Raw genomic sequence first — 24311 nt, 5'->3', positions numbered from 1 at the left:
TTTTAGCTTTTATTTTAGGTTTGGGGGTACATGTGGAGGATTGTCATATAGGTAAACCACATGTCACAGGGGTTTGGTATACAGATTATTGTCACCCAAGTAAAAACCATAATACCCAAAAGGTATCTTTTTATCCTCTCCCTCCCCTCTCTCCACCCTCAAGCAGACCTGGTATCTGTTTTCTCCTCTTTGTATCCATGAATTATTTCTGTTTAGCTCCCATTTACAACTGAGAACATACAGTATTTAGTTTTTTGTTCCTTTGTTATTTTACTTAGGATAATGGTTTCCATTGCCTTCCATTTTGCTGCAAAGGTTATAATCTTGTTCTTTTTTATAGTTGCATAGCACTCTATTGTGTATAGGTACCAAATTTTCTTTATTCAGTCTACCAATAATGGGCATTTAGGGTGTTTCCATGTCTTTGCTGTTGTGAATGGTCCTGCAAAAAACATGCATGTGTATATATCTTTATGGTAGAACAAATTATATTCCTTTGGCTATATACCCAATAATGGGATTGCTGGGTTCAATGGTAATTATGTTTTAAGTTATTTGAGAAATTGCCACACTGCTTTCCACAAAGGTTAAACATTTCTTAATATGTAATAGTTATAGTCATTGGTAATGACACATATATGTGATCATTGGATTAATGTCTATGTCCTTACCTAGACTGCAAGTTCTATCATGCTCACCGTCCCATCCTCAATGGCTAGTGTAGTGTGGGTACACCATATAGTTTCAACAATTACATACCAAATAAACAAAGAACTAGAGAAGTGAATGAATTAATACATACATGTGAAAATCATTTTCATTTCTCAAGGACTATCTCTAATGTCACTACTCTCATAAAACCTTTTCACATGTTTCCTCTCACTCATCACCTTAAAATGAAAATGCCAAAAGTGATTTCTTAGTCATTTGAATATGTAGAACATATTTTCTGTTGTTTCTTGTGCAACTTTTGGAGGGTGGCTTCTTTTGGAATAGTAGCATTACTTTTTGGATCCCAAATTAATTGCAGAGTTTATAGGAAAACTTCTCTTAAAAACTGGTCTTCCTTCTTATTTATTTAGGGTCAGGCAAAGATATGACTTCTGAAAACTTTTCTGGGATTACCTATTAAATAGAGCCCCCTAAAATACCTCTAAGCCATATTCAAACTCTGTGTACCTAGTTTTAAGTGGTTCAAATTAAAGATGACAAATTTCTGATTTCTAGAAAGGAAATAAGTTGCCAGCAAGTTAGTGGCAACATTTGGTCTACTGCCCAGTTTCCCAACTTCCAGTTTAGTCCTATCTTTAATATTCTAAGTTTATTGTCATATAGACACAAATAGATATTAATATGGCCAAAAGAAAAGAAATAGCTTATTTATTTACCCCAATTGAAACACATTTTCTTAATGAGACACCCATAGACATTATTTACCTTCGACGGTGGGTTCCAATTTTAATACACCAAGCCTTCTTGCCAAAACTGGCAGGGCGATTCTCTACAAAGTTGCAAAGAATCGGTAAATTAGCCACATCCATCACACACTGACATGTTCCTGGGATGACACAATACTGAGAACCGGGAGCCCCGGTGTAGGTGTCATTAATAACAAAAAGTAATTTCACAAAGCAGAGTACTAATAGAAAGACTTTTGTAATTTTAGAGCTGGAAATTGTGTTGGAATCATTACTGATTTTACTTGAATATATATGTATGGAAGAGATAGTAATTGAGACTGTCTTAGATTTAACTCATTTTAGGAAGACAGCATGGTTTGCTGGGAAGAAGTCTGTTCTACCACAAACTTGCTGTGTAACTAACCTTGGGCAAACCAACTCTTCTCTCAGTTTCATAATTTGTAAAATGAAACTATGTTATCCCATGTAAGTGCTAACGTTTAATGAATCATTTTGGGTTGGCTTAATAGAGAGTTTCTCCATAAATAACTCCAGGCGTTCGCAGTTCAGTTGAACACACAGTAGGTAAAGACCTACAATGTGAAAGGCACTGTACTGGGTTTTAGTCATAGAAGTAATCAAAGCATAATGCCTGACTTCAGGGTGTTCACAGCCTAAAGAACAGGACTCATATATAAACAACCAAATTAAATGAGTGTAATAGGAAATAGGAGAAAACTCAAATAAACCACGATAGGAAACAGAAAGAACTTGTAACAGTGGATACAAAGAAACCGTATACAGATGAAAAGATGAAAGAATGATGGATGAAAGAATGTGATGTACAATGCTTTACTAATCAACTTTAAAATATATAGAAAATTATTTCTGAAATAAACATAAATTATCAAGATTGAAGAAAGCATAAGTTGAAAGTACCCATGGATGTAATGTGAAAACTATTTAAGTAATACAGAGACAGCAATGCCCAGAATGTTTAATAGAAAGGTCTGTAAATTTTTTAAAATGCAGTTTCTAGGTTACTTAGTTATTTAAAACAAAAGGAAGGAATTTTTAAAAATTTATTTCACTAATTTGGAATAAACACCATACTTATTCTAAAAGGTGATAAATATAGTACATAATTTTTGTTTTTGAGACAGAGTCTCACTCTGTCACCCAGGCTGGAGTGTAGTGATGCAATCTTGGCTCATTGCAACCACTGCCTCCCAGATTCAAGCAATTCTCAAGCCTCAGTCTCCTGAGTAGCTGAGATTACAGGCACCTACACCATGGCAACCCAATTTTTTTTGTAATTTTTAGTAGAGACAGGGTTTCACCATGTTGGCCAGGCTGGTCTCAAACTCCTGACCTCAAGTGATCTGCCTTCCTTGGTCTCCCGAAGTGCTGGGATTACAGATGTGAAACACCATGCCCAGCCAATATATTATACAATTTTATCTATACAAATAAATGAAAAATAGCACAATAAAAACTATTAAATCAGGGCATGACTTCTAATAATGACTGCATGATGAGGACAGGTGATTTCTTTCACAGAAAATAATGATAAAAACTGGAGAACATCAAGGTACAGTGTGATATTACAATGCATGCATATTATGTACAATTATTGTATCAATTATAAATTTAAAAATAGTTTAAAAACTGGACATTAGTTTAAAAAAATTATAGATGAGCAAAATAATAAAGAGCAGGATAAAACTGGAGAAAAGCTTATGCTTCAGAGACTGTCACTGCACCAAAGAAGAACCAGGAGGTTGTGGCTTTCTTATCCCAGTGTCTTGCCCGGTCCTCACAGATTGGATGATGGGAAAACACAGCCTTTTTGGTTTGAGGGGAAAGATGACAGAGCAAAGGAAATACTAGAAATTTAAAAGAGAGTTTTTGAAGTAAGAAAGCGATTGAAAGACTGATATCTAAAATTTGAGTAGTAAGTCTGCTCTAATCCTTAGCTGGTCAATAAACTGCCCACACGGAGGACCTCAGAGAGCTCATCAAAAGAATAAGTGAAAACTGAAAGGGTCTACAGTTGAAATAAAATAGCTACTCCTAATATGATTTGTGTGTTTGCTTCACCTTTGAGTTATTTTCCAACCCACACAGAATTTCAGTGAAACCTTCTTGGCTTACAGTGTTAAAGTAGAAACAGGAGCTGATAAAGGAATCAGAAAATTAAGTGAGAAACCTTGGGATCATGAAAATTACAGAGAGGTTAACCCCCCAAATCTGAAGGCAGAGTCTACCCTAAGTTTTGGCTGACCACTAAGGATATGCAGATATGGGAAATACCCAGAAGATATGCCTTAAAAAGCAATAGCTTTCTAGCCAAGATAAATGAGCAAATATATCAGCTGCTGCACACCACAGGGAGACAGATTTCATAGTTTCAGTAAAGGCACATTAACTGCCTGTTAGAACAAACAATTGACAGTATTCAGAGGAACCCAACAAATTCCAGAATCCCTGAAATGTGATTATCAGGGAAACACATTATCTGAAATGTTCAATTTTCAATCAAAAGATATCAAACATGCAAAGAAGCATCATCAATATATATTCAGAAAAGCAAACAAAGAGACAAACAAAACCCAGCCAATAGAAATTGACTCTGAGTGTGTCCATCTGTTGGATTCAGTAGTCATAAACATCAAATAAACTAATGTAAGTGTAGTCAAAGATTTAAAAGCAAATAAGCTTGAAGAATTAAGACTATATGATTTAATGAAATAACAGCTTTAAAAAACTGAGAGAAAAAGAAAATATAAAGAGTAACATAAAAAACTTGAGATCAGAAGAAAAGTATAACAACTGAAGTGAAAACAAATCATTAGGTGGATTCAACAACAGATTTGAGATGGCAGAAGAAAGAATATCTAAACTTAAATGTAGATCAATAGACATTTTCTAATCAAACTAAAAGAGAGGAGAAAGATTGAAAAAAAAAAGCAAGAAGCCTGAGAGACCTATGGTCAATATTAAGCAGCCCAACAATTAGAATCCCAGAATAAAAAGATAGTGTAGGGCAGGAAAATACTTGAAGATGTAATGGTCAAATTTTCCCTAAATTTGTTGAAGTAAAATATTAATTTATTGATCCAAGGAGTTAAAAAACTGTCAAGGAGTATACAGATAAGTGCACACATGCACACACACATACATGTGCACACACACACAAGCACATCATGGTAGAATTGCCAAAAGCCAAAAGTAATTTTAAAAAAGCAGCAAGGTAAAAAAACAACACATTACTTGCAGGGACACAATGATATGATTAATGCTAGATGATCATTGGGAACAATGAAAGGCAGAAGACGTTGGATTGAGATATTCAAAATGCTGAAAGAAAAAAATGTATAGTGTAATGAAGTCATTTTCAGTTAAACAAAACTGACAGAATTTATTGCTATGAAACATAATTTAGAAAATGATAAAAGAAACATTTCCAGAAAGAAAAAAATAGTATCAGATAATGACTTTTGTACTTGTATATATAAGAAATGATAAAGAATACTAAAAATGGTGAATATATGTATATAAATCAGTGTTTTGTAGTTTTTCTTGCAGAGAACTTTCATCTCCTTGGTAATTTTATTCCTAAGTATTTTAATTGTTTGTAGTGATTGTAAATTAGATTTGTTTTCCTGCTCTTTTATTGTTGGTATATAAAAATGCTACTGATTTTTCTATGTTGATTTTGTATCTTGCAAGCTTACTGAATTTATTTATCAGTTCTAAAAGTTTTGGTGGACTTTTTAGGGTTTCTATATATAACAGTATGTGGTCTGCAAACAAGGACAATCGGACTTTCTCCTTTCCAATTTGGATGACCTTTATTTCCTTTGCCTAATTACTCTGGCAAAGATTTTCAGTACTATGTTTAATAAGAGTGGTGAGGTGGGTATCCTTGTCTTCTTTCAGGTATCAGAGAATACATTTTCAGCTTTTCCTCATTCAGTATGATATTAGCTGTGAGTTAGTCACATATGACCTTTATTGTGTTGAGGTACCTTTCTTCCATATCTTGTTGGTTGTGTGTCTTTTTATCATGAAGGGATATTGAATTTTATCAAATGCTTTTTCTGTATCTGTTGAAATGATCATATGACTTTCATCCTTAATTCTGTTGATGTGATGTATCACATTTATTGATTTGAGTATGTTGAACCATCCTTGCATCCTGGGGATAATTCTCACTTGATCACAGTGAATGCTTTCTAATGCGCCTCAGCGTTTGGTTTGTTAGCCTTTTGTTGAGGATTTTTGCATTTATGTTTGCAAGGAATAGTGACCTGTAGTTTTTTTTTTTATGCTGAGTCTTTGTCTAATTTTGGTATCAGGGTAATGCTGACCTTGTAGAATGAGTTTGGAAGAATTTTTCCTCTTCAACTTTTAGCATGTTCTCTTGAAGGTGATCCAAGAAATTCCTCTCCATAGTGAAGGCTGTTTCAAGCAAAAATTATGACAATCATTTTTGGGTTTATAACATATATCTGTGAAATATAAATATAGATATGGACTCATATGCTACATATAGTGTGTGTATATATATACACACACATAGATATATACACGTGTGTGTAATATATGGCAACATAGTACCAAAAAAGGATGGAGGGTGGATAATTGGAAATTTACTGTAGCCAGAATTGTCTATCTTTATTTTAGTAGACAGAAGACATTCAGTATTATTTTAAGTACATTGTAACAAATTAAATATATATATTGTGTTTGCTGGATCAAAGAATAGTAACAATTCATGAAAATGTATTCAAAGATTTGTACACTAAAATTTTTGTTTAAAACAAAAGGATGAACATTAACAACAACCAAAACAAAAAAAACAAAATGGGACATTTGGAAAAGAATTCATAAAACTGGTGGACCAGGAGACATAGTAATTCTATGTTTGTATACACTTAATAACTGTTTCCCCAAATATATAAAGCAATGAAATAACTGAAAAAGAGAAATAAACAAATCCACAATTGTGGTGGGGGATTTTTAAGGCACTTCTCTCCTGACTTATAATGAGAGTACATAAACCACCAGAGATACATAAATATATGAATAATATAATAACGTTGGCCTAATTTTTATGTTCTCACACTTCACTGCACAAAGACAACAATTGACATATATAAATACTGCATTCAATATTCTTAGCTGAGGCATATAAAGTAGCTACCTAAAGTGATGATATGATAGTACATAAAGCAAACCTTCACAAGTTATGAAGACTTGAGATCATGGAGAGTAAAATCCTGACCATAATGGGTTTAAAACTGAAAATCAATAACAAAATATAATTTGAAAAATCTACACCACCAAGAAATTAAATAATTTTGGGCCAAGAAAGAAATTGCAATAAAAATGTTAAAATATTTGAACTGAATGATTTTGAAAATGTGACCTGAGATTTTGTCACATGCATCTGAAGCTATGCTTACACTTAAAATCTTTAAATACAGTAGATAAGGAGTAAGACTGAAAATCAATGATCTAAACTTTTACCTCTTGATATTAGAAAAAGAAAAGCAAATCTTGTTGTGACTATAAAGAATAAAGAAATAAATAGCAAAAGCAGAGGTTAATTAAATAGAAAACAACAATTTAATAGAGGAAACCAACAAATTCAACTGTTAGACATTAATATATTAAGGAAATATATACGTTATTAACTCCTAGTTAAGATGTATGCCCTTCCTGCCCTAACAACATAAAAAAGCCAGATAAGCTAATCCTTTGGATAGCTGTAGACCCGAAGAAACCTATATAAATTAATTTAAAAAACAAGATATTCTTAGGAAAGCAGTAGCTTGCAACTGCTGTCATCTTGTTCAGAACAGAAAGAGGCAGAAGAATCTGCCATACATGTGGGTGAAGTGAAAGTAGCCAGACATTTTACCAAACTTTTAATATCTATGTATGGATTGCTCTGATGGATTAGAATCTCAAGACAGCCCAGCCACAGAGTAGGCCTGCACCCACTCACCAATTCTTTCCCATTGGCCTTTACCAAGTAAGTGCGCAAGACGGTAGGATTGCTGAGAGACATTCCTTTTTTGGTACGTTGTGTCTTACCAAAGTACAAGCCGGTGGTCCCCTGAATGCTTAGAAGAGATTAGCAGAGTTAAAGGAAAGTTCTCAAAATCGCATTCTTGAAGGTATTTTACTGCACAACAAGTAAAAGAAATAAAAGGCATATTAATTAGGAAAATATGTAAAATGTAAGTCTTCTCCTTTCCTTTTCTTTTTTTTTTTTGAGACGGGGTCTTGCTCTGTCATGCAGGCTGGAGTGCAGTGGCCTAGTCACGGCTCACTGCAGCCTCCACTTCCCAGGTTCAGATGATTCTATTACATCAGCCTCCCAAGTATCTGGGACTACAGGTGTGCACCACCATGTCCGGCTAATTTTTGTATTCTTTTTGTAGAGACAGGGTCTCCCCCTGTTGCCCAGGCTGGTCTTGAACACCTGGGCTCCAGTGATCCGCCAACCTTGGCCTCCCAAAGTGCTGAGATAGCAGGTGTGAGCCACTGTGTCAAGCAATTGTTTCTCTTTGCAGATGATATATATGCATACAGTTGACTCTTGAACCACAAATGTCTGTACTGCTCTGGTCTGCTTATATAGAGATTTTCTTCTGCTTCTGCCACTCCTGAGACAGCAAGACCAATACCTCCTCTTCCTCCTCCTCTTCAGCCTACTCAATGTGAAGAAAACAAGGATGAAGATGTTGATGATGATTCACTTCCATGTAAGAAACAGAAATAGTATTTTCTCTTCCTTATGATTTTTTTGATGACATTTTCTTTCCTGTAGCTTACTTTATTGTAAGAATGCAATATATAATACACATAGCATAAAATATGTGTTAATCACCTATTTATGTTGTCAGCAATGCTTCCAGTCAATAGTAGGCTTTAGTAATTAAATTTTTTGGGAGTCAAAACTTATATGCAGATTTTTGACTGTGCATATTGGGGGATTGGTGCCCTTAGCCCACACATTGTTCACGGTTCAACTGTATATTTTAAAAAGGTTGTAACATATAATTCTAATAAATCTAAAATTATTAGAAGTAAAAATGATTTCAGCAAAGTCACATCATATTTCTGAAAAGTTGCAAAAAATAGAAAATGAAAGTTAAATATAGACTATTACATTATCACTAACACTGTAAAGCATGACGTATATAAAAAAATTTGACAAAATGTGTGAATTACACACTAAAATTATAAAGCATTATTTAGAAAAGCTAAACAAGAACGAAAAGGACACATACCATTTTCATGGATTGTAACATCCAGTACTCTCCCTGTATTAAGTTTTAGGTTCATTGCAATCTCAATGAAAATCACAGCCAAAAGTTTTTGACAAATTGAGAAGCTAGTTCTATAATTTATGTAGAAATGCCAAAAACCTAGAATAGCTAAAACTATTTTTAAATTAACGGATAAAATTACAAACTTTTAAACTATCTGACTTTAAGACTTACTATATAGCTGCAAGTAATCAAGGCCATGTGCTATCGAAAAATAACAGACCTATAGATCAAGAAAGAGACCCACACTTATATGTTTAATTGATTTTAGAAAGAGTGTCCTAGGTAATTCAATAGAGAAATTAAAATATTTTCAATAAGTGATGCTTAAACAACTGTATCCCTATGGAAAAATAAACACCAACTCATAAATCAGAGCAGTCATACCATTATGTGATGAGAATAGATCATATATGCCTAAATAGAAAAGCTAGTAATATAAAAGTTTTAGGAGAATAAACATAAAAAATTATCTGCAAACTTAGGGTAGGCATTTATCATAATAGGGAATTAGACTTTACCACAATTAAAATATTTTTCTTTCAAAAAATAACATTGAAAAAAGCAAACACAAAGAAAATATTTTATGCAGACATACACAAGAGAGTGTGTATATATATGTATGTAGTTTATATAATTATATACGTGTATGTGTGTATAATCTGACAAAGGACTGGTATTCAGAATACATAAAGACATTTTCAACTCAATAAGAAAACAAATAACCAAATTTAAAGGTAATCAAAGGTTTGAACAGATGTTTTAAAATATAAGATAAACAAATATCTAAAAAGCACATGAAAAGACATTCAACAACCTAAATTTAAATCTGTAGTTTTTTAGAAATTCAAAACCACATAAAATTAATTAATGATGTAGAAGTCAGGACAGGTTTGACGTGTGGAAAGTAGTAATGAGTAGAAGGGGGCACAATGGGGCCTTTGTGTGCCGGTAAGTTTCTTGGTCTAGGTATAAATTGCACACATGTTCATTTGTGGTTTATGCATGTATGAATGTTGCAACTCAATAAAAAGCTTCCTAAAAAATTCAAAAGCTGTTTTTTTATAAAGTTGATAATGTTAAAGTTTATCTCCAAGAATGAAACTTCTGAAAATGGTACAAAACATTTTGGAGCTGAGTAAAGTAAATGGATTTGGGAGTTGGTAGTTGTGGTGTCAGGCTGACCTGAGTTTTAATCTCAGTTTTACCAGATAATAAATAATATTCATCTCAGTTCTTTAGGTGAAATATTTATATAATAATTGCACTGTCTTCTCAGGATTGTTTGGAAGAATAAATCTGACATATTTTGTAAAAGTAGTAAGCATTGTATATTGAAACGTAGTATATATGTTGGCCATGATCAATAAATGGTAGCTATTAAAATAATAACAGTGTGTATGAGAATAAGAATAATATTGATATGAACCAAAATAATTTTAAAATAGAGTAGTGATAGAGGAACAGGCTGATGGATTATTCTTAAATGTTCATAAACTGATCTGAGTATAGATAGGAATCAATACATAATACTGGTAGCATTTTAAGCAATGGGGATTAGATGAATTGAATCATAAATCATTTTTAGACTCAAAAGCAGACAGCAAAAGGAGATAAAATTTTCATGTGGCTTACATGACAAAGGATGATATAAAAAACTCATGAATCAATGAGAAAAAAAGATAAACAACTCAGTGTAAAGTGAATCAAGGACCCAATTAGAAAAATCACAAAAGAAAAAAATATTTAAATACTATATATATAAATTTAATATGCAAAATAAAGTATATTCATATATACTCCATTGATATAACCCCATCACAGAGGAGTTATATCAAATCAACAAGCTATATACTTTTTGCTTATTCAATGGCTTATCAAAGATCATATATTCATATTACCTTTGTGAGGAAGCAGACATACTTTGCGTTTGAAAGTGAAAATTGGTAGAATCTTTTTGGAGGATAATTTGGAAATATGCATCAAAAAGCTTAAACTTGTGCATCTTCATTGATCCAGAAATCACGTTTGCTAAAATTTATCAAAGAGAAGTAATTGTGATCATACTTAAGGGTTTAGATATAAAGAGAATAACTGCCTTCTCATTTGTAATGTGAAACTTTTGTTATAACTGCAGTTCAGATAATAGAAAATTATTACTTTCATCCAAGGAAATACTTTTTAGCACTGACAATGAAATTAAGAAATAATTTTAAACACAGGAGATAATTTTTGAAATATATTTTTCCATTTCAAAAAAACCCATTACAAAACAATGTGGATAGTATTATTCTGTTTTTGCAAAATAAACACATATATTTGGAGAAAAGACTAGAGGCAGAGTCCCACGGAATATTAAAAGTAGTAGCATCTGAATGACAAAATTATGGATGATTTAATTTTTTTCATACTGCTTATCTATATTTTCTCAAGATTTTATAAGGTACATACATTACTTCACGATAAAAAGAAAGTTATAATATTTCAATGAAATTTACGTAAAGGTAGCACCATTTGATGCATTGGTAGTAAAAATAAGGGAGTAATGTATGCTCTCCGCAAGGACAAATGCTATCTTTTCACAACCAGAGTTTGGTAGTTAAAAAGAAGACAATAGGCATGCAGAAACTGTGGAGAGCCTTACAACAGGCAAGGGAACATTATCTAAAAAGGTCAAGGAGTTATAAGCCATTTGGCAGACAATGGACAGCAATTACATGCCTACAGTTGCAAATCTCTGCCTCTTAGTTATTCTGGGTTAGAGGTGAAGTGGGAGATAGAAACAGAAGTCAGATTCTGCCGGGTCAGTCCATTATGTCATGCTAAGAAACTCAAACTTAATCCTTTAAAAACTGGGAAATCATTGAGTTAGCAGAGATCATGACCACATCGGAGTTTTTAAAAGTCCTGGTAGCATTGTTGGGGATGAATGGTATTGCTGGTGAGCAGATGGAGATCGCTTACCTAAGATGTCTTTGCAATGGTCCATGCATCAGTGAAGACTTGCAATAAGGCAGTTATTATGGGAGCTAAGAAATGTGAGTTTGTGAGAAATTTAGGGTGTACAATGAAAGGAAATTGGTGATTATTAGAATGCAGAAAGTGGAAGTGAGAAAAACATCAAGGAATCTCCAATGGGCTATTTTGAAGTATGAGGTATAGATAATGTTAATATTGCCTATATGCTCTCTATTTACCAGATTTATATGGATAGATAGATGGATAAATAGGAACTAGGCCAAGCCAAGCTTATACAGGTACCTATCCATATATATGTATATACACACAATATATACATATAATTAATTAAATTATACACACAATATATACACACAATTAATTAAAGACATGGTGGTGATTCCTCAAAGACCTGAAGACAGTAATACCCTATGTGTCCCAGCAACCCCATTACTGGTTATATACCCAAAGGAATATAAATCATTCTACTATAGAGACACATGCATACACATGTTGTTTGCAGCACTATTCATAGTAGCAAAGACATGGAATAAATCTAAATGCCCATCAGTGATAAACTGGATAAAGAAAAAGTGATTCATATATACCATGGAATACTATGCAGCCATTAAAAAAAACGAGATCAGTCCTTTGCAGGGAAATAGATGGAGGTAGAGACCATTATAACTTCACAAACTAACACAGTAACAGAAAACCAAAAATAGCACGTTCTCACTTATAAATGGGAGCTAAATAATGAGAACACGTGGACACATAGAGGGGAACAACACACACTGGGGCCTATCAGAGGGTGGAAGGTGGGAAGAGGGAAAAGATCAGAAAAAATAACTACTGGATACTAGCCTTAAAACCTGGGTAATGAAATAATTTGTACAGCAAACCCCCATGACACATTTACCCATGAAAGAAACTTGCACATCCTGCACATGTACCCCTGAATTAAAAATGAAAGTTAAAAAAGATTTTAAAATATGTCGTTAAACTTACCCAAACCAAAACAAAACAAATAAAAATAATGAAGGTAAATAGGAGAGTGAGAAATGACAAGAAAGAAACAAAACTTACAATGAAAATAGGAACCAGGCCAAGCCAAGCTTATATAGGTACCAAATAAAACCTTTTGGCCACGGAAGCGCTTGTGAGTGAATCTATGAATCAGAGGATTAAGAAAGCACGGACAATGTTTGCTTGTGTGCTATAGATTCTGGTCTTAATGTAGAACCACTTTTTTTTCTGAAAAAAAAAAAAAAAACCTGAATGTATTTTTCATATTAGATAACGCAACTTGATTTCTTCAATTTTCTTGTTTCATTTTTATTTAAAGATTTTCACGATTGTTGCTGCTTGCTAAGAGTGTAACTATAGCATTATATAAGTGTTTGCTATAATCGTGACTTTTTGTGCTTTTGTGGAAGAATTAAGTGTGGGCAGGAAGGCACCTTGGGTGGAGCAGAATGTACAGATTTGCTAGTCATAAGAGCTTTTCCTGGTGTCTGTAGCACCCACTCCCATCATGACTTTTTACACAGCATACAATGAGCTGTTGCTTACATTTCTGCCTCCCCCATTTGAGGGTGCATAATGCAAGATGAGGAAAGCACTTTCCTAGGTAGACAGATGGACGGATGGACAGATGGATGGATAGATGATAGATAGACAGAGGAATAGATAGGTTGGTGAGTCGTTCATTAAGCAAATGTTTAGTGAGGGACCTTTCTGTGCCAGAGATAAACATGGTCAAGTTCCTGACATAATGGAGCACACACATTGCTCAGTTTCTGCCACTGTTGGCTAAAACAGGCTGCGTTTAGCACTGGCTAAAACACGGAGTTAGGAGAAACTCCATACTCAGCAGCCAACTATGTTGACCTGGATGTTGGTCCTGATTATTTGCCTTTAATCATGTGCTCCTGCACATGTTGCTTGACTGAGTCTTCTGTTTTCACTGCAAAAGTTGTATGTGCTGAGGGATGATAAAAGAAGTGGGGCCAGTATCAATGCAGACATTTTTATAAAATGAATGAAAAGTGGGAGGCAGCTCATCCTATCTGCAGTCTGAAGTTGTCTGGGCAGCAGAAGCTGTCAAGTGTGTGTTTCAGATAATGACAGTGGGGAAGGACTTGGAGGCGGAAGTGTTTCTTATTCACGTGGTTATCCAAATGCCTGGTGATTAAGAGCGCAGATTGTGGAATCACCTAACTAAATTTTTTCCCAGTCTCCAGCTTTACTGAGGTGCAATGACAATTAAAAATGTGATGTTTTGATATATGTATACTTTATGAAGTAATCCCCACAATCAAGTTAATTAGCATGCCTATTACCTCACTAGTTACCTTGTGTTTAGTGTGAGAGCACTTAACATCTATTCTATTCACTATGCACCCCATGAATATGTACTATTATTATTTGACAATTAAAATAAAGAGGAAGAAAAGATCTACTTTCTTAGCTCATTTTAAGTATATAATGCAGCATTATTAACTGGAGTCACCATGCCGCACATTAGATCTCCAGAACGTACTCATCTTGTAACTGAAAGTTTTCAAACTTTAACCAAAATCACAATTTCTCCACTCCCAAGCTCTGGCAACCAATGTTCTACTCACTGTTTCCATAAGTTTGATTTGTTTAGAGTCCACATATAAAATAAGATCCTGCACTATTTATCTTTCTATGTGTGGCTTATTTCATTTAGTATAATATCCTCTAGACTCATCTATGTTGTTACAAATGGCAAAATTTCCTTCTTTTTGAAGGCTTAATGATATTTCATACTATATGTATTACATACCACATTTTCCTGATCCGTGAATTCATCAAAGAACACTTACTTTGTTTCCATATTATGACTATAGTGAATAATGCTACATTGAACATGGGAGTACCAATATCTCTTTGAAATACTGATTTCAATTTATTTAGATATGTACCATTTTTTTCAAACAAAAATAGAAAAGGCAATCTTAAATGTGTATGGAATCACAAAAGACCCTGAAAAGCCAAAACAATCTTGAGAAAAAATAAAGCTGGAGGCATCACACTACCCAATTTCAAAGTATAGTATAAAGCTATAGTAATCAAAACAGTATAATATTGGCATAAAACAGGCACATAGTCCAGCGGAACAGAATAGAGATAAATCCATGCCTATGTGGTCTATTTATATTCCATGAGGGCACCAAGGGTGTGCAATGGGAGAAGGAATAGTATCTTCACTAAATGATACTGGGAAAATTGAATATCCAAAAGCAAAAGAATAAAATTAGATCTTTATGTTACACCATACACAAAAGTCAACTCAAAATGGGCTAAAAACTTAAATGTAAGGTCTGAAACCACAAAAATCTTAGAAGAAAACATAAGGAAAAACTTGACATTGGTCTTGGCAAGAATTTTTTGGATATGACACCAAAAACATAGGCAACAAAGGCAAAAATAAGCAAGTGAGACTATATAAACTAAAAAGTTTCATCTCAGCAAAGGAAATCATAAAATAAAAAGACAACTTATGGAATAGGAGAAAACATTTGCAAATTATGTATCTGATGGGAATTGGTGTTGAAAATTTGTAAGGAACCCACACAACTCAAAATTCTGATTCTAAAAGTTTTTGTCCCACCAGTCTTTCAACTATGGTCAAGTTACATGACTTCTTTCTTCCTGCAAAAAATGAATATAACAATAGCTTCCATTTATTGAATATATGCTGTATTCCAGAAACTACTACATAAACTCATTTTCTCTTCAAAACTGTCTCTATGAAGCAGACAATTTCCTAATGTCATTTTATACATTAAAAAGCTGAGAAACAAGAGTGGCCAAATAACTTGCCTAACATCACAGGGTAATGAGTGGTAGAGTTAATCAATAGTAAGCTGACTGATACCAGGATTGTGCTCCTAACCACCACATTACATTGCCTCTACCTGTAAGTAATATGATACAGTAATATAAAGCTACATTATAAATATAAAAAAAGCAGTAAGGGACTTGTTTAGGCTAAGAAGCAGTGGAAGTGAGTTGCAGGCACAAAAAAAAGCATCATTATTATAATGATAACTACTATATCCTGAGTCTATATAATACAGTAGGCAATATGTTGGGTGCTTTAAAAAGTTCATTTCGGCTGGGTGCGGTGGCTCACGCCTGTAATCCCAACATTTTGGGAGGCCAAGGCGGGTAGATCACGAGGTCAGGAGATCGAGGCCATCCTGGCCAACATGGTGAAACACAGTCTCAACTTAAAAAAAAAAAAAAAAATTAACCAGGCATGGTGGTGTGCACCTGTAGTCCCAGCTACTCAGGAGGCTGAGGCAGGGGAATCATTTGAACCCAGGAAGCGGAAGTTGCAGTGAGCCAAGATCACGCCACTGCACTCCAGCCTGGCGACAGAGCAAGACTCCATCTCAAAAAAAAAAAAAAAGGTTCATTTCATTAAATCTTCATATATCCCTTGACAGGTGCTTGTTACTATTTTTATTTTGTAGGGGAATAAACTGAAAGGTTAAATGACATGTGAAATGTCCCACTAGTTAGTAAGTGGCAGAGCCAAATTCAGACCTGCCGGATTCTGAGATCCCTGCTCTTTTCTCTATGCAGTTTCTGTTCACGGGTGAAGGGCCAAAGGTGAGAAATGATTGGCTCAGAGCTCAGGTTTGCACCTGGGGGAATGGTGGGTAATAAAGCAGAAGCAGAAGTTTGTTCAAATGCAAAATGCAAACTAAGAATCTTTGACTTTACCTGGCAGACAGTGGTGAGCCATTAATATCTAAGCAAGAATGTGACTGGAAATTATCCTATAAACATGTCTCTGTCTCTTGTTGCTGACATGCTAACTACTCCGGCTTCCAAATGCATCCCTCAAAACCTGCCAAGAAGCTTTTTTCTGAATAACCATTCTATAGTGGTTATAGCTTCCTCTGAAGCTATTTACTGATGGCACTTCCCATTGAACAACAACTGGTATTTATATTGTACTCTTCATTACTTGCCTTTTCATCCAGGTTGTGATTTCTTGGAAAGTTGGCATTGTTTCTAAGGTTTCTGCGCGTTAAGTGCCTATCTTCATGTTTGTGTGGAGTTACATTGAATAAAGGCTAACTCTTGATGATATAACAGGTATGGCATCATTTTAAAAGGGCTGTCTCATCTCCAAAGGAGCAAGATAGGAGGAAAGGAAATTTTCTTCTTAGTAGAGTCAGAAGATTTGAACGCATCCCAAGGTGACCGTCAGTGATCACATTGGGAACACCAATTTCCTTAGCTATACAAGGGAGTCAACATTTCCTCTGAGAACTAGGTGTGAAAAAAGGAGTGATAAAACACCATAAACTATGCCTAGCACATAGGAGGCCTTCATTAATAGATCAAAGATAGAAGGATGATGTGGCCTACAATGAGAATATCCTATATTTAACCTCTGGTTTCATCAAGCTACTAGTTGACTCCCCCTACCCCAACACACACCCAAAGTTCAACACACAGTACCTCAGAATGTGACTATATTTGGAAATAAAGCCTTTAAAGGGTGATTAGGTTAAAATGAGGTCATATGGGTGGGCTTTCATCCCGTAAGGCTGTTCCCCTTACGAGAAGAAGAGATTAAGACACATACAGAGAGAGACCATGTGAAGACATAGGGAGAAAGTGATCATCTGCAAACCAAGAAGAGAGCACTCAGAATGAAACCAACCCTGCCAACACCTTCGTCTCGGAATTTTACCCTCCAGAACTGTAAGAAAATAAATTTTTGTTAAGTCACCTGAGCTGTGGTACTTTGTATGGCAGCCCTGGCAAACTAATGCTTTTCTTCTGTGAACCTCAGATTGTAGTATAAAAAGGGAATTTTTGTGAGACTCAGATGTGATTTATGTAAAGTAGGTGCTCTATAAATGATAGCTGGAAGTTGCAGTGATGGCAGTAATAGTAGCAGGAGGGCTTGTGATTGGAAGAGTATTATTGGCTCCATCGTCAGGGCTGTTGAGGTGATCAATTGCAGGGATAATTTATATGCAAAATATAAATTTCAGCCTCTAAAATTAAAGGACCTAAATGTGAATCCTGTCTCCACCATTGATCACACAGCTGATCTGGAATATACTCAATCTCTCCAGACATCCCTTTTCATACCATTAAATCAGGTAAAACCTATTTATTAATGAGGTAACCTATTATTAATGAGGTAGAACCCACCTCTTTGGGTTGTTTAGAAAAAGAAAAATGGTTAGTATTCATGGAATACGTATTAGCATGTGTCAGGGACTATTCTAAGCCCTGTTTCTGCTTTTACTTATTTAATATGTATGAATGTCCTAGAGATTAAGTAATATTGTTATCTCTGTGTTTTTTTTTTAAATAAAGAATCTCTGGCATAGATGGGAAAGTCACTCACTCCATGTCAGAGAGTTAGTAAAAGATGGAGCCAGGATTCAAACTTGAGCAGAAACGCAGAGATAAAAAAAATAAGATATTTGTTCATTATACATTGTATTGTCTGACTTTATTATTCCTGCCTAGGCTGTTTTGTGGTTTCTTTCTTAAGCCCTGAGAAAGAGTGAACACATTTCTACCAGGACTAGAATCTTATCAGGGAGTACTTGGAGACCTGCCCAACTCTGAGAACAGTATACTGGCATAAGCACCTCTTAGGATTTTCCTTCTATGCCCAAATTCCTTGTGGTACACACTAGTGTTCTCTCACTCCTGAGCACATAGCTTTGGCTCCCTTGTGGGAAGTTGGGACATGTCACTACTTCTAGTCAATAAGGTATGGATATAAGTTACATGTGTTGCTCTTGGATTCAGGGCACTTAATTGTCAGTAGACTCTTCTGAGCTTAGCTTTCCTTCCTTTGACATGGTGACCAGCAATGGTTGTGAGGCTACCTGCATTGCCTGGGTTCCTGAGTGACTGCAATGACCAGAACAGTCCCTCTGACTCACAATAGACATGCAGCTCAAATGAGAAGTAGTGTTGATTTAAGCCATTGACATTTTGGGTTTGTCTGTTACTACAATGTAACTTGGTCATTTCCATCCCCTTTCACCCGCCGACTAATGCATTCATCTTGTTAACTTTAACCTTCTTCTTCCTAAGACCCTTCCAAGTTTGATCACACTCAATCCCTGAAGTCTTCTTTCTCTTTCTTTTACTTTCCTACCTTCAATTTTGTCTTTCTCTCCTATAAAACTCCTTTCTGAAGTGCTGCTTACCTTGGGGTATCTCTATGAGGTAACCTAAGTATAAATGAATTTAGGGGCAGAGTCACTTCATCTACCCTCTGCTCTGTTTCAGATTATGATCAGAATGTGGAGTCAATCCTTGGTCCTGCTTATGAAATTCACCCACTAAAGCCTGGTTTCTGAAGACTTAGGTGCAGTCTGGGTCACTGCAAGCAAATCATGCACTTCAGACCTTATCTTTTCGATGACAAGATTGTGTCCATCCATGACTGAATGGAGAATGTCCATTTAACAAGGACAAAAGAAGCTGATTTGTTCCTAAAGGGCCTTGAAAATTTACTCCACTAGTGTGAAACGGGTCAATAAAAACAAGAAATGAAATTGAGGTCAGAGACTTTCTCTGGAAGAGACAGTAAATAGAATCTAAGGCATCCTCCATCCTTCTGTCCCCACAGTGCTGCTGCAGATTCACCAGTAAAGGTGCTGATTAATAGCCAGAGGAAATGTGTTCATTATTGAGTGGGGTCCCAGGGAACACCATCCCCCTTTCCCAGGAGGAAACAATGAGTTGTGGGGAAATATTGCAAGCCAGGCTGCACCCTTAACAGGAAAGATCATTTGCTTCAATTCCTAATTCTATACTTGTATCTAACATCCCGGGTCTATGTTTACTGATTTTGCAGGAAGATTTGGTTGGATTATAAGTATTTTAAGAGCAGGGAGTAGGTCTCATTCAAAATTATATCTCAGTGCCTAACACAGTCCATGACACATAGTAAATGCTTATGAGTTTTGATGAATGACTGGATGGATCTATTGATACACTGAACAAGTTTCTCTCTTCATTTCTCTTTCTCTCTCTCTCTCTCTCACACACATACCCCCCACACACTCCAATTCATTAGCTGCATTCCTTATAACATTATATATATTCTTTCTTGTTTACAAATGTATCCATTGCATTTTCCACAGTGCCCTACTAAGAGTACCCTGGTAATTATTTGTGGGATTGATGATCTAGCCATCATTTACTATATATTAATATGTAAGGAGAAGAGAACATTGGAATGGGAGACAGGCCACACATATAGTTAATTAAACACTTATTGAATGTTAACTATGTGACTGTTTGTGTGCTAATTAACAAGCATGAGGATATGAACGAGGCGAGACTCTATTCTTACTTTCATATGGAACACAGGCCTTCTTACAAAGGATCTCAAACACGGTATAAGTTTAAAAAAAAAGGGTGGGTGCAAATGATAAAGAGAGGAAATCTCACCCAGAAGAGAGAGGGAGAGGAAAAGATGAGCTCTTAAAGTGACAATCCTTGATCTGACCAATGAATGGATGCGTCAGAATTTGTCATCTGGCTGCATCAGAGAAACAGTATTCTGGGCAGAGGGAAAGAAATTGGAACAACATGTTATAGTTCCCCTCGTACTCCAATATTTATTTTCACATTTGACCTTTCCAATAACCCTGGGAATATAAATAGGACAGAGGTTGCGTTCCACCCTGAAAATCTTCAGTAGAGACAAAGTGAGAACTTCAGCTTCCTGCATCTTAACAGGCTTCACCCTTCAGCGCAATTTGTTTCATCCTTTGAAGCTCAGATCAAGTCTCACCACTTCCAGGAAGACTTCAGATTCATTTAGCAAAGGTTTCTACCACCCCGTGAGCTCACAGTCTGTGTCTCAAGCAAACTGCGTGATATCATAGAACTTATTTTTATTTTTCGTCTCTTGAAACTGTATTTTAATCAATAACATAGCACATAGCACAAAGTTCAGCATAGTTACTCAACAAATGTTCATTGAATCTGAACTTTAAATATTTAAATGAAGATAATAAAACCCATTTATTTGCTTCTGTGCAAGGATATGTGAGGTTCACATGACATATGCATGTGAAAGACATTGCTTGGAAAACTGTAAAAGGATGTAGCTTTATGCTTAACTGTAAAAGCATAAAGACTGGGGGCTCTGGAGCCAGAATGTGGGAGTTTGAATCCTATTTCCACTACTTGCCAGCTAGGGGAACTTCAACAAGTTCATTAACTTCTCAGCTCCATTTTGTTGTTGCTGCTGTTGAAATTATTTTTTTCTCATCTATGAAATGTTATGAAAATAAAATGAGTCAACGAAGGTAAAACACTTAGAATAGTGAGTGGCATGTAATAAGCACAGATGAGTGTTAAATATAATTTTTACTACACGTTGCTTCCATTCCTTAATACAGACTTCTTAGGATTAATAACAATAATAATATTACTTTAAGCCTCTTTCCCATGCTTATCTCAATTATTAAAGAAAATGGTAGCCTGAGATCAGGGACTCTGTCAGAAAATTCTAACTCATGGTTCATGGTCCCTGGATCATAGCCACCAGCCTGCATGCTGTAAGAATCAAGGCTGGTGAATCATCTAAGCTGTAGGCACTCTGCTCCTCTGAGCCCTCTGCCCTCCTCCTTAACTGGAGGACGTTGTGGGGTTATCTGCCTTTTCTCCAGTAATGCTGGCAATACAGGCTTTTCTGCTGCTAAAAATATGCAGCTCAAGATTCAAGGTGAACCAGATGCATTGATTTTCAACCTGGACAAAGATGAGAGGGAGGGAAAATAGAATTCAGAAACTTCTGCTTGGATTGAGGTAAGGGGGTGGGGTAATGGACTTATGCTTTCATTTAAAATAATAAAAAAATCCACTAGCATTTCTAACGACTTTGATTAACCATTGTTAAAGTAGATTCACTAGCAATGTCTTTTTGATAGGTAGAGATAAAGAATTTCTCACTATGAGAGATAGAGCTTTGACATCATCAAAGAGTTTGCCATTCCTCAACTTGACCTTTATCTCTTTGGGTTTCTTTTCTGATGATTTCTGGTCCATGAAGTTTAGAGAGGCCTGCAATCCAAAAATATCCAGAATCCTCTCTTCAAGAGACTTCCATGAATCATGACTTCTGAACTAAAACTACACATGTAACATTTTTCCAACAATAATGACATGTCATGTGAGTAGCACCTTGTTCTAATCTGCGTGTTTTACCAATGCCATGCAGCATATCTGTATAAAGATGGCAGAGACTGAGGAAACAAAAATACTACAAAGGAAATGTTATAATGCTTGGCGTATTTAGTTAATAAAAAAGACAAAAAGTTATATATGTTGTACATATAACACATATATACGCAACAATACCTTGTATAATCTTGATAACCTCCCAATGTTGAGAATAAACATCTATTGAGCATTTTGTCCAGGCAACAGCCTAGATACTTTCCATAAATCACTTCACATAATCCTTACCAACAAGATGATGACAAAGAAAGCAACAGCTCCATTTTACACATGATGACATGGAGACTCAGAAGGATAAATCAGCTTGCCTAAGATCACACAGGAAATGAAGAAGGAAAGATTAGGCCAAGTCTCCAAAGCTAATGCTCGGTCTACTTAAGGAAGCACTCTCTTTCAGGCCAGGGAGAACCAGGTTTTCAATTCAGAGGACAGTACAGTGCAGTCTGCCCAAATGGGGCCCCCAATTTGCAACACCATCATCACCTGGGAACTTGTTAGAAATATAAATCCTGGAGCCCACCCCAGACATACTGAATCAGAAACTCCGGAGGTGGAACCCAGCAATCTGGATCTTAACAAGCCCTGGGAGTGATTCTGATGACTACCATGGTTTCAGTAACATTGGTGAAGAAATCGAGCCTCACAGAGGCAGAGTAAATTGCCCACATTCCCAGAACAGAGCCAGGTTTGGAAGTGAGATTTCTCATCCCTTAAACATTTAATGTTGCATGAGGTTGTTTCTCAAATAGAAAAAATTCTGTAGTGCCTAAGCTTTAGTTTTCTCAGCTGTCAGAAACAGTATACTATTGTGGTCAAAGGTGAAGTTTCTAGATATCAACAGCCTCTCTCCTATTTACTTGCTATGTGCTTTAGGCTATTCATTAATATCTTTGTGCTTATAGTTTCTTATCTGCTAAATGCTTATGCAGGCTGCTATGACAATCAAAGAGAAACTGCATGTTAAGTGCTTTTGTACAATGCCTGCCACATAATAGACACTCAGTAAATAGATAATTTGTCATTGATATGAATACCTCATTCTTTCTCTGTCTAGATGGAGAATATCTTTAATCAGTTCCTGGAGCATAGCAGGTACACAATAAATGCTCACCCTTTTTGTTCTTTTCCTAGTAGAGACTTCTTTTAGTCCCCTTGAACAGGCTATGTATCTACCAAACTGGTCTTTCACCTTCCGAATTTTCTTACTGCAGCCAACTCCTCTAATATCAAGCAGCAAAAATGAATCCTGGGGAAATCAACTTCAAAGTCATTACAATAAAAGAGTTGGTTTCAGTCAACTTTTGCATTGAACTCTTACTAAGACAGTCTGCTCCATAGAGGAGTCGACCTGCAGCCCTTTCTCTTAAAAACTCAGCTTATTAACTATTTCCCCCAAAGAGACACCCACTCTTCTCCCTCTCGCTCCTTACACACCCTCTTTCTAAATGGTTCCTGCTTTTCCTTCTGCTGTAGCTTTGGAGAGAGTCACTGCATCCCACTTGGTAAAACATCAACTTAATACTATGCTTATTTTTGAACCAACAACAATATTTTGCTGAACACTGTAATTGCATTTTCCATTTTGCTAGAAAATTGAAAGCTGAGGCCTTTTGAACTTGTCACGTCAGTATACCTACCGGAAAAGCAACAGACCCACAACTGAAGGCTGTGGCTTCTTTGGCAATCATCCGTAATATCTCAAACTCTGAGAAACAGGTTTTGAGGACTCTCTGAACCCAGTTCAAGAGAAAAAAATTGTATGTATAATTTGACTGGTAAAGTAGATAAGTAAGTAAGTAAAGTAGATAAGTAAGTAAAGCTAGACAGGCATGGATTCTACACAAGGATTTGACAGTTGCTAATACGTAATCTTGTAATGAAATTACAACACTTCTCCTAAATCTTAGCATACCTGTCTCTGAAATGAGAAGAAGACTCGTGCATACACTATTGGTCATTGAGAGGTTTAACAGATACCACCAAAGGTAATGGCTAACATTTAGTAGGTGTTCAATAAAAACAAGCCTGCCTTGTGGTCCAAAAAAGAAAATGTCTGAGAGAAATCAATTTCAGCATTTAATAAACAAACACAAGTAAAACAAAAATGGTAGAACAATTCCTCCAGGCTTTGTGTAGAGGAAGCCAAGCTCAAAATAATTAAAGTGAAGTCGTTCTGGTGCTTCTCCCATCTGTGCTTATCACTCAGTTCATTGTCACACTTCTCCTGCATTGTCTCTATACTTTTTGTCACCTACACATGGCAGATAGCGCCTATGACAAATTGCTATTTCCATAAATCACAGGGCTGTTAATCCTCATCATG

General features: G+C 35.6%; 1 long non-coding RNA gene across 1 annotated transcript in view; it reads left to right on the top strand.

Moving 5' to 3' along the window:
* Positions 1-24311, top strand: part of LOC105487129 (uncharacterized) — a 63110-nt gene that overhangs the window by 22858 nt on the left and 15941 nt on the right. Inside the window, exon 2 of the long non-coding RNA XR_011612817.1 lies at positions 7988-8179. This is a non-coding gene — a long non-coding RNA (uncharacterized lncRNA). The remainder of the gene's footprint in view (positions 1-7987; positions 8180-24311) is intronic.

This window comes from Macaca nemestrina, chromosome 14 (assembly GCF_043159975.1).
Source record: "Macaca nemestrina isolate mMacNem1 chromosome 14, mMacNem.hap1, whole genome shotgun sequence".
Classification (NCBI taxonomy): domain Eukaryota; kingdom Metazoa; phylum Chordata; class Mammalia; order Primates; family Cercopithecidae; genus Macaca; species Macaca nemestrina.
This window is presented reverse-complemented; position numbering and strand designations above follow the sequence as displayed.